Source organism: Lacerta agilis, chromosome 10 (genome assembly GCF_009819535.1).
Source record: "Lacerta agilis isolate rLacAgi1 chromosome 10, rLacAgi1.pri, whole genome shotgun sequence".
NCBI classification, from domain to species: domain Eukaryota; kingdom Metazoa; phylum Chordata; class Lepidosauria; order Squamata; family Lacertidae; genus Lacerta; species Lacerta agilis.
Window position 1 is genome coordinate 37,461,167 of NC_046321.1, and position 13,974 is coordinate 37,475,140.

The following is a 13,974-nucleotide window of genomic DNA, read 5'->3' on the forward strand; positions in this document are numbered from 1 at the left end:
CAGGGCCCCCAGCCACCTTAATCTGCCTTTGCTGATGTCATACCTACAGAAGGAAACCTAGTTATGTCTTCTATTAAAAGAGTTAGGACCCCTCCCATCATCCCCAGTTTTAAATTCACTGGCGTCTTAAATTAAGGAGTCTTTCATTCTGTATTTTAAGAGGTTTTTTTTCAATGTGGTGAAAGTAAAGATTGCTTGGTGAGCCACCTGAGATACCTTTATTTAGCATTATTAAATTTTAAAGTGGGCATCTCATTGTCCACCATGGCCTTTGAAGATGGTTTATCTCCCTCACTGATCGCCTGCCAGCCACAAGTTTAACTAGCACCTGTAACCTCCAGGCAAGAGAAGTCACAAACCAGCTGGCAGGCTTATTTGCACAGTAATGAGTCCTGTCTCCTTGCCTGCAGTGGACTGATTGAGGGAAAGAGATTTCCTTCCAGTACTGCTGGTTAAATGTGATTGACAAAGCAGTGTGATACATGCTTCAGTTTCCAAGACTCTCCACAACTCCCATATCTCCAGAAGATCTCTATTCTAAAAAAAAGGAGGGAAGATATTTTTCTGAGAATAGGTGAAATGTATAGAACAAGTGGGAAATCAGCTGATGTGCATGGTTTTTGTGCGACTTCTACTGCAAAATATTTTTAAAAAATGATGTTAGGCAGTTGCCTTCACTGTATGGTTTTCCGTACCTGATAAATAATGTTTTTATTTAAGCAAGTCTATCCAGACATGCACATTTGACATACATTTTAATATGCTATTCTATTTTGTAATGTATATCTGTAGAATGGCTGGTTTTATTTTGAAAAAGAATTAAGTTAACTTGTTCTTAATATTGAATCTTATTAATGATTTTTCTGCATACATTTTATGTAAATCACATAAGTTTTGATGATTAAGCCAGTCTGTCACTTAGTATCCAGAGGTAGAAGGAGCCTTTTTTTCAGCACAAGAGACAGTGGTGAAAAGGATACCACATCTGACTTCAGACTGGCTGACTTGAGCCTTTAGCTGCTCTATTTCTCGCTGACTCAAAGCTTCATCTATGAGTCTACATCTCAACTTGGAAAGGGGACAGAAAAAATCAGAATGCTGACCCTGGTGTGATTTGAACACACAACCTTCTGATCTGGAGTCAGACGCGCTGCCATTGCGCCACAGGGTCATTGACAGTTTTAGACTCTGGTGGAAGGTAGAGCTGTCTGCTACCATCAGTTGCAGGGCCAGAAAAGACACTGCCTTGAGTGGGTTGGCAGCAGGGGCCTGTGAGGTGCAGTGGAGATTGAACTCGATTTCTAGGTTGTGAGGCATTGAATAACTGCAAGTTTGAGTTGTGCTAGAGTAACATATCCTACTCCAAAAGAGTCAAATTTCCCAAGTTTTTGTGTGCTTGCATGAACTAGGCATGTCCTGCTTCTGGGGCATAGAGGTCAACACACAGGATGGAAACTTCCAGTGAGAGGGGAACTAAAGCAGTGGCGGACCTTGAGGTCTCAAATTTCAGTGGTGCCCTGTGCAATGCCAAAAATTGGCACTCCCTGCCACTCATCTTTCATTCTACATCACAGTTGTGACGCCTCCTGCTGTGCTCGTGAGGCTCTGTGCCCAGTGAGACAAAACCAGTTGCACTTCCTTAATTGACCAAAGGTTTCTCATCCGGCTTTGGAACAGAAAGTTGCATGAAAGTATGGACAGATGTGTCCATTTCAGTTCCCCTGTTTTCTCCTTTTCCCAGTCTTAGTTCAATTGTCCCCATTTCTGCATTAATCTGTGTTACGTTTTTTAAAAAGGAAAATCCATATAATTTTTGAGAATCATTTTTTTATGGCATTTTACCTAAAATATGTATCTTTGCAAGCAAGTTTCCATAATAACATGCGTTCTTACAAACTTGAAGAGTTGCATCACAACATTCAGAGAAGTGCAAGTTTCAAATGATAGCTTTGTTATGGTTTTCATATTCATTTGGAGATTGCAAATTATTTAAATGTGAACTGAATGATTTCTTTATCCCATCGCTATTTGCAAGTTCTAATCCTACCTGGCCTGTAAGATGTGCTGCTGTCCTTTGCAACATGCTAAAGCGGCACGGGCCATGCCATTACCTGCATCTCATCTGAGACCGCACAGTGGGTGGGCAAAAAGTAAAAGTGCTGACCCTGGTGTGATTCGAACACACAACCTTCTGATCTGGAGTCAGACGCGCTACCATTGTGCCACAAGGTCAGTTGTGCCAGTTTTAGACTGTTCCTTCAAGGCAATGGATGTCTCCCTTCAGAGGAAGGGAAAGCTATCACATCCGGCTTTGGATCAAAAGATTGTGGGTACGGAAAAACATATTTTTCCATTTCAGTGCCCTTGTTTTCTCATCTTAAATTCAGTTGACCCCCTTTCTGCAACAGATTGTGTATTCTCTCCATCATCTGCATTTCAACTGGCCCTGGGATGGGGTGGAGGAAGAAAAAGTAAGAATGCTGACCTGGTGTGATTCAAACATGCAGCCTTCTGATCTGGAGTCAGACACAAGGTTGTGCCACAAGATCACTGCTAATGCATCTAATGACAGTTATAGACTGAATGCATGACCGAAGATAGTTGGGGAGGGAGCTGTCTTCTGCAGGCGAGAAAAGGCTGTGTTGTGGCAAGTTTGAAACAGGGATCTTTAACACAATCAAAAGCACTTTAGATCAATAGCTGGCAGCAGACAGCGTGGTAGATTCAGAGTGGCTAAAACAGCAAAAACAATATTAATAAAAAGGAAGAAGCACAATCTTACTCCATCCACTCACAAACATACAAGCCCTAGCTCAGCAAATGGAGTCAAACACACATAGCCACAAAAGGTCCCCTTTTCCTGAAACAGGTAACAAATATATGCTGAATTCTGCATCAATTGACCAGTCTTTGCTGTACTTGTGCATACAATGCAAGGCTCATTTCCACTGTGCTGACGTCATGGCAGAGGGGTGACTCCTCTAGCAAGAGAGGCCGTAGTACAAAGGATCCTGCATCATCAGGAAGCTGTGGGTTTGAGTCCTGCTCTGCCTTGAGTTGTGGGCTGTTGTCTTTATGCACTGAGCCAAAAAATGTTGTGAGATTAATTTATTAAGTTTTCATTTTAATGAGAACCTGTTTAATTTGGGCACCTCAGACTAGTACATGAAGTGAAACACAGCTATCATTCAAAATGCAGACTTTGTATTTTGTGACGCAGTTCTTTAACCTAAACATGTGTACAAAAAAGCTTGTATTAGGGGAAAGTATACACAAAAATATTGATGAAACTAATGAACATAAGTGCATTAAATAAGGGAAGATTATGCAAATCTTAGGGGAAATGCACACAGAACAATTGATACAAATTTTCACATTTTTTTTTTAAAGTTCACAAACTGATGGGGAAATGGAGTGACTTAAATTTAAAGTTAAGGCAATAGAGCCCAAAGAGAAACCAAAATGGACAGATTCATCTTTTCCTAGAGCTTAGGCCACATGACTATTCCCTTCCCTTCCTCTTTACTGGCAATAGGGGAAGACAAGAACAAAAGTCAGAATTCTGACCCTGGTGTGATTTGAACACACAGCCTTCTGATCTGGAGTCAGACGCGCTACCATTGCACCACAAGGTCAGAGACAGTTTTAGGCTTTAGCCTTTGTGGAAGGTACTTATGGGGATGTCCACAACCATTAATCATCAAGCCATAAAAGGCACTGGTTTGAGGGAATTGACAGTAGGGAAGGGGAGTGAGCTATTTAAATAATGCAGGTTTGCATTGTGCCACAGCTATTCCCCCTCTATTCCTTTTTGGTCTCTTGCAGGGCTGCCAACTTCAATAAAATATTGGGGGGGCAGGTAAACCCCACTCTGCATAATCGATCACATGACATAGTGCATGCACACCATTTGAATGGCAATGCCCATTAACTTTGGGGGAGCCCAGTGTCGCGGGCACTTCAGCCCTGTACAGCACCCCCGGACATTTCACGGTCTATGAGTGATGCACCAACGACAAACGGTCCCCAGCTGCAACCCACCAGACTGCTAACCGGAACCTGCTTGTTTTATTTACCACAGACGAGGATTATGTGAATAAAGAAGTTGTTTATTGTGTACAATAGCTTGTGGTTTCTGATAAATAAACGGTGTTCAATAAGCTTATAAAGATGGTCCTATACCGGCCTATTACTGCTAGATGATACCGGCCTATTACCTCTAACAGTCAACTAATTAACAATAACAACACGTTTCACAATAACTGTTTATCCTCGCTGCTAACTTCCACCAATGCTACACCTCAGAATCTTGACCCAGCTCGCACTCCTGACTCACTCCCTGCTCAACTTACTTCTTCCACCAACTCTCTCTAACTGACCACAGGGAGGGTTTTTTTATATACAGGCGGAGCCTGCCCCTTTGGGTTCTAACTGACACAAAATTTAACCCCTACCTTGCTTAGCCCTGGCTTTGGGCTAGTTCTCCACACCCAGCCTCCTCAAATATTATATTGGGTTGGCTCCTATGGTCTCTTGAGACTGAAAAAATGCCAAACCAGCAAAAATTCCCAAAGGGTATATGTCTGCATCAAAAAAAGAACCCTACTTGGCCTACTAGGTCAAGACCACATTTAGACCAGCATGTTGTTTTTACAGATGCTTATGGCAGGATTATGAACTGTTTCAACCCAGGTACTCCAAAAAAGGATAACTTGTTACTTGATAGGCAACCGTCTTCTTCCTGCCCAGCTATATTTACTCATCAGTTTAAATGCCTTGTGAACACTATAAATACTTTAGTAGAATTTCCCAATTCCTATTGGAGATGTCACGATATCTTTCCTAAGTCCAATTAATCGCTTCACGCTTAACAGTGCCTCATTATTTAAATGACTGTACCTGACAGGCAGCTGCATGCCTAGTGGAGCATAGCTTGTCAGATAGGGATTGGTTCAGTTCTGGCAGGGAACTTTGTCCAAATCTTCTTCCTACCAGACTGCCTGGCTTGATTAAAGGGCAGAACCTGGGGAATCTGAAGGAGATTCCTGAGGGAGATTTTTGCAATAAAAAATAAGCCCTGTCACAATGGCAGGCATTCAAGCAAATTATGGGCAGCTCTCACTGATGTTCCCTCTTGATATCAGAAAATGAACCAGTGATGGTGTCCTGCGCCAAAGAGCATATGTAAGTGGTGTGAAGAAAAACAGAAACAATCAAGCAATCCTGGTCAGTGATACTCAGCTTTAGGAAAAAATTGTCCTCCTCAGGCTCCTTGAAGGTGATCCATTTCTACAGAGTTTATTAACGCTGTCCTTCTGTGACAGTCAGGTCAAATGCCAGTTTTAACTGGGGTGGTGGCAATGTCAGGTTTAAGGAGTTAATGTGTGAGAAATTCTATTTGCAAGATAAAATCTACAGTTCTAATTGAAATTCTATTTTCAGTGAAGTGTGACACACTTAAAAAAAAAAAAAAGCAGCTGGATGATTCAGTGACATTCCTATTTTTAATGACTGAAGATACCAGCATGGCAAGGACAGATAACCTCTGACTTTTCATCCAATGTTTAAGGACAATTCATGGATTGCATAAGTAATAGGATTACCAAAAGACTAGCAATTAAAAAAAGACTTACTTTGGAAATATTGCCACCCAGGGATAGCTAAAGTTGTGCCCTCCAGATGTTTTGAACTACAACTCCCACCAGGCCAAAATAGCATAATCTGTATTAAGGGATGGCGGAAATTACTAGAGATACTTCTAACTAGTTCTTTAGAACATAGGAAATTTCCTCATACTGAACCAGACCATTAGTTCTACTCCATATTGTCTGAACTGACTGGCAGTGGCTGTGCAGGGTTTCAGGCAGGACTCTCAGTCCTACAAGGAGGCCCTGCATTAAACCTGGGACCTTTGGCATAGAATGCTGATGGTCTGAGCCACAGCCCTTCCGTAAATCTGCGAGACAGTTTCAGCTCAGATATTAGTAGCCAAAAATTGAAAACACCAACAAAGAAGAACGAACATTTTATAGAAAATGGGAAGGTGTGAGTTGGCATAGAATACTAAAATGGGATGCGGGTGGTGCTGTGGGTTAAACCACAAAGCCTAGGGCTTGCCAATCAGAAGGTCGGCAGTTCGAATCCCCACGACGGGGTGAGCTCCCATTGCTCGGTCCCAGCTCCTGCCAACCTAGCAGTTTGAAAGCACGTTAAAGTGCAAGTAGATAAATAGGTACTGCTCCGGCGGGAAGGTAAAGGGCATTTCCGTGCAATGCTCTGGTTCACTAGAAGCGGCTTAGTCATGCTGGCCACATGACCCGGAAGCTGTACACTGGCTCCCTCGGCCAGTAAAGTGAGATGAGCACCACAACCCCAGAGTCATCCACGACTGGACCTAATGGTCAGGGGTCCCTGTACTCCTTTACCTTTACTAAAACATAAGCCATCATATTTATTTCCAACCGAGTGTTTTATAAGTTTTGTTAAATAAAACTAAATATTACACATACAAATGGAGGGCTTGAATGACAAAAAAAAGACTCATTAGAAGAGTGAAATAAGTTTATTCAGTACTGGAAGCAAATTATATAAATAGGTACAAGGATGAATTAAAAGAGATGTGAGAAGTTGTGCAACAAAAATGGATAGAAAAATTATGTTCTTCACAAAATGCAGCAGCAGTTATTATTTGTTGTTGATTCATTTGTGACTGATAATTCCAGTTTAACCATGATTTGTTGTTTAGTCCTGTGGAACCAGATATCATTCTTCTATTTTAATGGAAATATATTGTAACAATAAAAAATAAAAAATAAAACATTAAAAATCTGTGATAGCTTGTGATAGAATGACCAGCCCAAATTTGCTCAGGACCAAACAACACATGATGATAACCATGCAAGTGGCAGTTGATTTTTAGATTAAAGCTGCAGACATGTATATAAAAAGCAATAATGTAGCAAAGGAAAGAGAGTAATAAAAGAAGTTCTCCTACAGTTAAACATCTGCTAAGAAGGAATATACAATTACATAATTAGTCAGCATTCAAGACTTCCATTGTGTTCTAATGAAAATGTGTTCACCTTTGTAATAATCTGGTACATGTAACTCTATGAATGTCACATATGAAATTCAAGTGATTATCTCGCATTAAAAATCCTGGTTTTACTCTTTATTAAGATCCTTTATTATAAACCAAGATTTCCCTACTTTTTGGTCTCCTTAAATATCCACTCACCAAGTGAATATTTCCCATGAAATAAAAAAAAAGTTAAAGGACCCCTAACAGTTAAGTCCAGTTGCAAACGACTCTGGGTTTTGCGGCGCTCATCTCGCTTTACTGGCTGAGGGAGCCAACATTTGTCCGCAGACAGTTTTTCAGGGTCATGTGGCCAGCATGACTAAGGCGCTTCTGGCGAAACCAGAGCAGCGCATGGAAACGCTGTTTACCTTCCCGCCAGAGCGGTACCTATTTATCTACTTGTACTTTGACGTGCTTTCGAACTGCTAGGTTAGCAGGAGCAGGGACTGAGCAACGGGAGCTCATCCCATTGTGGGGATTGGAACCGCCGACCTTCCAATCAACTCCCTCCCCCCTAAGATTAGAGAAATAGGCTTGTACTGGAAAAAGGCCAGCCTTGCCATCAGGCACACAGCCTCTTGACCATAGTTGCCGAGTCCCCATGGCAATGGGTGCCCTGGCTCCCACAGCATTTTATATAAGGTGGCAAGACACCCACAAAGTGTGGTGTGGCCATGGGTACACACTGCAGGGGGCACATGTACTACGTCATCATGCCCCTGGTGAACATGCGCTTTTTCTGCTCACCCAACTACATGTGAGAGTGACATCAGCATGCCAGAGGGCCTGATAATGTAGCACGTGTACACGGCAGTATGTGTAGTTACACATAGCACACATGCCACCTGGTATACACATGTGCCCCAGTGACGGCATGCAGCCCTGGGCACCAATGGTCACATGGGTAAGCTGGTGCTGCTTCTCTTGCCTCAGGTGGTGGATTGGGAGGGCAGTGAATTAATCAATCATAGCCGGCTTGGACCTCAACTATCACAATGCTGAAATTTCCACTACACTGACAACCACTCATATCTCTGGCACTAACAGCTATATCTTGTCAGGCACTCCATGGCCAGAATGGCACCCTGTTGGGCCATGGGGTACAACTGTTGTGTCCTTTTCATTTTTATTGGAAGCGTAACAGTCACCACACTTGAAGCAAAAGAGAAAGATGAATGACAGCAGTTGTCCAAGCAGGCTCTCCATGCCCACATTTCCTGAAAAAACCCATGATGTCCTCAACTGGGCATTGCCATAAGCATGTGACTGCTTACTGTGTGACTGATAGCTATTTACTGCTACTTATTTATTTTAAATACTGATTTCTTTAAAAAGTAAAAGAATTGGCACATATTTCGTTTAAAGATAAAAGCAAGAACTTTCCTTAAAACTAAATCAGAAAGCACATCCGTCTCAGGCACTTGGCATCCAGTCACCTTGACTTCCAATGCCCCAGTTCAAGCTCAAGGAAATAGATCATGAGATAACTCCACCCTTGGAGCTTTTTCAGATCTGGAAGTGCAGGCAAACAGGGAGGCTGCAGAGCACTGCAGAAATATGTAGAGGGAAGAAGAACAATGATAAGGAAAACCCAACCCCACACCCACTGAAATTTTCATGAAATTCTAAAATGTCTTGCAAATGAGGCAGAAAAATGGGAACATCATTTGTAGAGGAAGAAAATGTTTAAGAAACTGGATGACAGGTTTTAGCACATCACTAGCATAAGGTTCACAGATATATATGCTACCCTTACAATATATGTTTTATGCTTTTTATGCTGTCATGATAACCCAGGGCTCTGACTCCCCTATCCTCAGTGGAAGAGACTGTGGATTCAGAGGATATCTTAAAATAGGAGAAGAATTTATCTTCAGAACCAGTCTTTGATATCTCTAATTCCTTGGGAGTTGCAGCATCAGAGGGGCCCATGGTGTCAGCAGCTCTGCTGTTTGAGAAATTTGCATTTTCCTCTTCCACCTCTGAGGACTCCAGCTTTGAAGTAGACCCTAGCCTTGTTGGGTCCTAAAATATCTCAATGTCTCCTAAAATAGGTTGGATCCCTTCAAGAGTAAAGTCTTCACTTATCAAGGACAAGACTAGCTGCAGAGGAAGCTGCAATCTGATGCTCACTCCAGGTATTCTAATTGTGGCCATACTGAATTCTTGTCTAGAGACTGCATGGAGCTGTCCAGGGTGCTACACATTTTGCTTGTTGGCCCTTTGGACCTTGAACTCTGCTTTGCCTGACTTTGTTTATCTGGACCTCCCGCTGCTTGGTCTTACTTTCCTTACTGATACGCTTGAACTGACTGTGACTATTGGATGCTGAAGAGATGCTAGTGGTTTGTGACCTTGTGTCCCTGGAATCTATGAAGAGAGCATGACTGTCCTGTAGCTAGAACCATATGCTCCTGCTGGGACCACTCCTTTGGACCGAAATGGCTGTTTTATGCTCTTTGTATGCTGTTCCAGCTGTTAATGCTCTTTTATGTTGCCATTCTTTAGTGAGAGCTAGGATGAAAGCATTTCATTGTGATTTAAGCAGAACTTTCCTTCCTGTACTGTACTAGGAATTCAAGTCATTTAATTATGAAGTGGGGGTGTTCAGTTCTGCATTATCAAGGTACTTATGGAAAACTGACATCAGATGTCCTCTGTAAGAATATATATATACATGCACATCTCATAGACTAAATATGATTGCTTTCAAAAGCTCTGTCTAGTGTTTGGCTAATAATAAGATTCACATTTAATTGGTTAGTCATAATATCTTTGAAGATTTTTACACCTGAATAAGTAATTGCCATTTTAACTTCTTTTGAAACAGCACTCATAACAATCCTAATACATTTACATGAACTTCTACACACTGTGTTTAGACTAAGGCTTCCAGACAGCTAATTCTCTGTGTCCATCTTTTGTGTTTAGCAATACAGCTGACTTTGACCGAAAACGTTTCAGATGTTTGTTGATGAATGTTGCCAATCACAAAGTTATATTAATAGCTCTTATTAACGAATTGGGAACTTTGCAAGGTTGACTGCTTTGCTGATTAAATCAGAGGAGCTTTTGCTCTTTTGAAATGTAGCATTCCTAGCAAAGAGCCAAAAAGGTAATGAGAGTTCTGAAGTCCAACATCTGTTTTGTTGAAAGAGATGTGTCATGTGTTTCTCCAGTTTAGTTGCCAAGGTGTTGATATTATTACTGACATCATACACTGCAGTGGTGTTCATGCTTCCTATCTCTCTGTCTCTCATTATTATCTGATAGTGCCATTGTAAGGACAGCCAATTAATCCCAGGCATAGTGAAAACAGGAAATAGAAAGATGTCAGATTTGCCTTTTTGATGTATTTGATGCAAAGGTGAATGGTGGGAATCTACACTAGCCAGAGCTTGAATTGTTGTGTGTGTGTGTGTATGTGTGTGTGTATTGGGAAAGTAGGGTGACCTTTTAATGAAACCCACCAGTTGCACCCCTGGCTACTCATGATTTTAAACAAATCACACTGCTGTAGTCTTCACAAGATCCTTTTATGGGGACTCCCACAAAGGTTAGTTGACCAGCCTCCTTCTTTCCTCCCTTGAATTCACAGATTGGATCATGCCCCTCTCCTCATGATTATTAAATTTTATATCCTGCCCTTCCTCCCAAAGGAGCTATGGGCAGCAAACACACAACTGATGGAACAATGTAAACATCTAAAACATGTAAAAACAACTCCAATATAGGGAAATACCACTACTTAAAAGTGTTATTGGAAGAGGAAGGTATTTTTGGCGTATCTCTGCATTGCAACAACAGATATGCCCAATGACAGCTACACAGTGAGTGTGGTTGTGGTTGTCTGCAAGGAAACTTCTAGGAAGCAGCTGCTGCTCATGAGCAAGATTTGTCTTGCATACAACCACACTCAGTCATCAAAGGGTGGAGCTAGCACAGTGACATAGCGTAGCTCGACTTGAGTTTCAAGCCATGAATGCTGCACACGTGAGTGAGACATGAACAGGGCTTAAGTGTGTGCTGCATTTGATGCTTTTGTCTCCTAGTTATGAACCACACACTAATCAGTATGTCATTTAGCTGTATGTAACATAGCCTAAAATTCGAAGGTAACTTATGGGTAGGGTGCATAATGGATGGAACACATATTCAGCAGGCTCCTGGCATTCATCTGCTGCTGGATTGTATCACCAAATGTGCTACAGCAGGTGGGATGCTGGATGTTTGTGCTTCCCTACATAAAAAACATCATGTGCATACAAAACTGGGTGTTGGGGAGCAGCCTCTAGCCTTGGTTTACCGTTCCCTTGCTAACTAGGAATGATAACTTTACAGATTACTCAGTCCCTCCACACATAGTCTGAAGTGGCACAGTCCAACAACATCTACACTGCCTGAGACTATTGATCATGTGAGCACTGGGAAGAGATAGAATGTGGCACTCAGCCAACATTTGATGGATGGCGTGAGTCATTCTACTCAGTACTGCCTTGTTTCCAGTCACAATGTATAAATGGAGAGTGAAAGGAGAATGATTGAGAGAATGATCAGCTGGGTGAATAAGAGAGGTGAGTTTGCTTCATGACTCCAAGCCACTAAGCCCTGGGTTAGAATCCAACCCCCCCCCCAGTACTGTTGGCATCTGTCTGTCTCAAGAAGTAATGGAGTACACCTCTAGGGGTGAAGTCAAAGTGCCGGAGAATCACAGAGCCTGCTGGTGTAGTAAAAACCTGTAACTCTTAATTGCTGCCTACCACACTGTTTTTGCTGTGTTAGCAGCACCAATTTGACCTCCTCTGGTCATGCCCAGATGGCATGACCCCTCTCTTGTCCTTGCTGATGTGGTCCAAAGGAAAGCAGAGTAATACATTTTGGACCAGATGGACTGCAGGAGTTGCCAGAAGGAGGCATATAAGATGCCACCCAACTGTCTTAGGGACTCCACTCTGGATTTGTGTAAGCTTTACTCCGTAGCCTTTTCTTTCCCCAAAGATGTCCTGGGTATGGATTTTTTCTCTCTGTGTGTTTATTCTCAAAGCCTTTCTTATGCAGCAGAAGTTTAGGATCTGAGTTTTCCTTCTCCTAGATTGGCTACCTTCCCAGTATTAGCTCATTTAATATAATGTTATATGCTTAGCAACATAGTGTGTTTGTGTGTGTGTGTGTAGGGACAGACACCGGCAGAGAGATCTGAAGCTGCCTTAAACAGAGGCCATCAGTAGGCTCTCCAGGGTTTCAGATGGGCATGTTTCCCACCTAGACTAGAAATGTTGCCAAATATAATCCATAGGTCCTTCCCAAGACTTCTAAGGCTGTGATTTTATGCACACTGGCAACAAGGGCCATTGAACATGGCAAGACCTACTTCAGAGTGGAAATGGACAAAATGGTCTTCTTTCTTTCTTTCTCTCTTTCTTTCTGCCTTAAGTTCAGTTTCCCACATTTCTGCATCAGTTCAGTTACAAATAAAAAGATTTTGCATGAAAAATTGTATACCTTTTCAAGTGCTTTTCTTCTAATATATACATTTTGATGCATTTATTTGCTTAATATACAAGCAATTTCCCCTAATATAATGCATTTGATACATTATTTTCATATATATATTTGTGTGCACCTTTCCCTAATGGAACATTTTGGTATGCATCTGTGGATTGAATTCTGCATTACAAAATTTAAGTAAGTGCAGGTTTTGAAGGACAACTGCCTTTATAGGAAGTGTGAATTGGGGGATCTTCGTTTTAAAATGCAAATCACCAATTCCCCCTCCTCAGTTGCTACTTCTGAGTAAAATGCACTAGATTACTGTACAGATCTTTTTAATACACACAAAACTTGTTCGGCTCTGGTTACTGAGTTGTATTATAATGAATTCAGATCAATATCTGAAAAATACATTTGTTATTGCTATTTATTGTTGCTATGGATGATCCTATATCCACAAAGTTGACAGCTTCCAGGTTCCTTTCAGATTTTAGAAGAAGAGTGTTTAGCAGTTGGTGATTATATATATATATATATGTATGTATATCAAGCAGATGCGATGGGAAAATTACAGAGAAACAATAAACATGGCACCCCTGGATGCCTTTTAAACATATAAAGTTACTATGCAGAAAAGATCCATGCTTTGAAGGCTTTTTATCATCATATTTGAACTTAACCTACTGACCCCACACAAGCAAATAAAACCCCCATAAAACAGACTTTGGACTTCCAAGGAAAATAAAAGTCCTTTCAAGTACACATCAAATAATACTTCAAAACTGGAAGTTGACTCTTTCTTTACCCATTTCGCAGTGTATTTTTGGAGCTAAGCTCATGATTTTTAAAGTTGTAGGCAGTGCTTTAAAAAATGTATATAGAAAAAGGTGTTGCTACTCACCAATATTTTATTACAGTAAATGCCACATTTTTAACATGGGGGGGGGGGTGAGAAAAGGTGCCGGTACTGCATACCCTTGAGTAAACCCAGGGAAAAAAGCTCTGGTCGTAGGTTTCTCTAAAGTGGGATCAGTTACATGTGGAATTCCAGTGCTAAAGAGAGTGGGCTGTGCAGTACGATGAGGCAGAGAATTACTGAGTGCCAGTGACACTGTGGGATGTGATGAAAGGGTAAGTTTTCTATCCTCTGTAAACTTTAGATCATGACTGCACACTGCAGTGCAGCTAATGTTCAGCCAGCCATAATGTACCCATCTTACCACCATCACCATTCTTGTACACACAGCCACATTCATATGTTTAATTAGTCCTAATAAACTGGTCCTTTTAAATATAACAGTTGAGCTGGTTCTGTGTTTGATAATAATTTAAAAAGCTGAGGTTATGGGAACATTCCTTCATATGTGGTGGACTTGTAAAAGGGTATTGGGAAATGATCCATA

The 13,974-nt window shown here is 41.4% G+C and overlaps 3 non-coding genes across 3 annotated transcripts; all 3 read right to left on the reverse strand.

Moving 5' to 3' along the window:
• Positions 1-1,099: 1,099 nt before the first annotated feature.
• Positions 1,100-1,171, reverse strand: TRNAW-CCA. The gene has a single exon. It is a non-coding gene; the product is annotated as a tRNA-Trp (tRNA).
• Positions 1,172-2,160: 989 nt separating this feature from the next.
• TRNAW-CCA lies at positions 2,161-2,232 on the reverse strand. The gene has a single exon. It is a non-coding gene; the product is annotated as a tRNA-Trp (tRNA).
• A 1,331-nt stretch (positions 2,233-3,563) lies between these two features.
• Positions 3,564-3,635, reverse strand: TRNAW-CCA. The gene has a single exon. It is a non-coding gene; the product is annotated as a tRNA-Trp (tRNA).
• Positions 3,636-13,974: the final 10,339 nt, after the last annotated feature.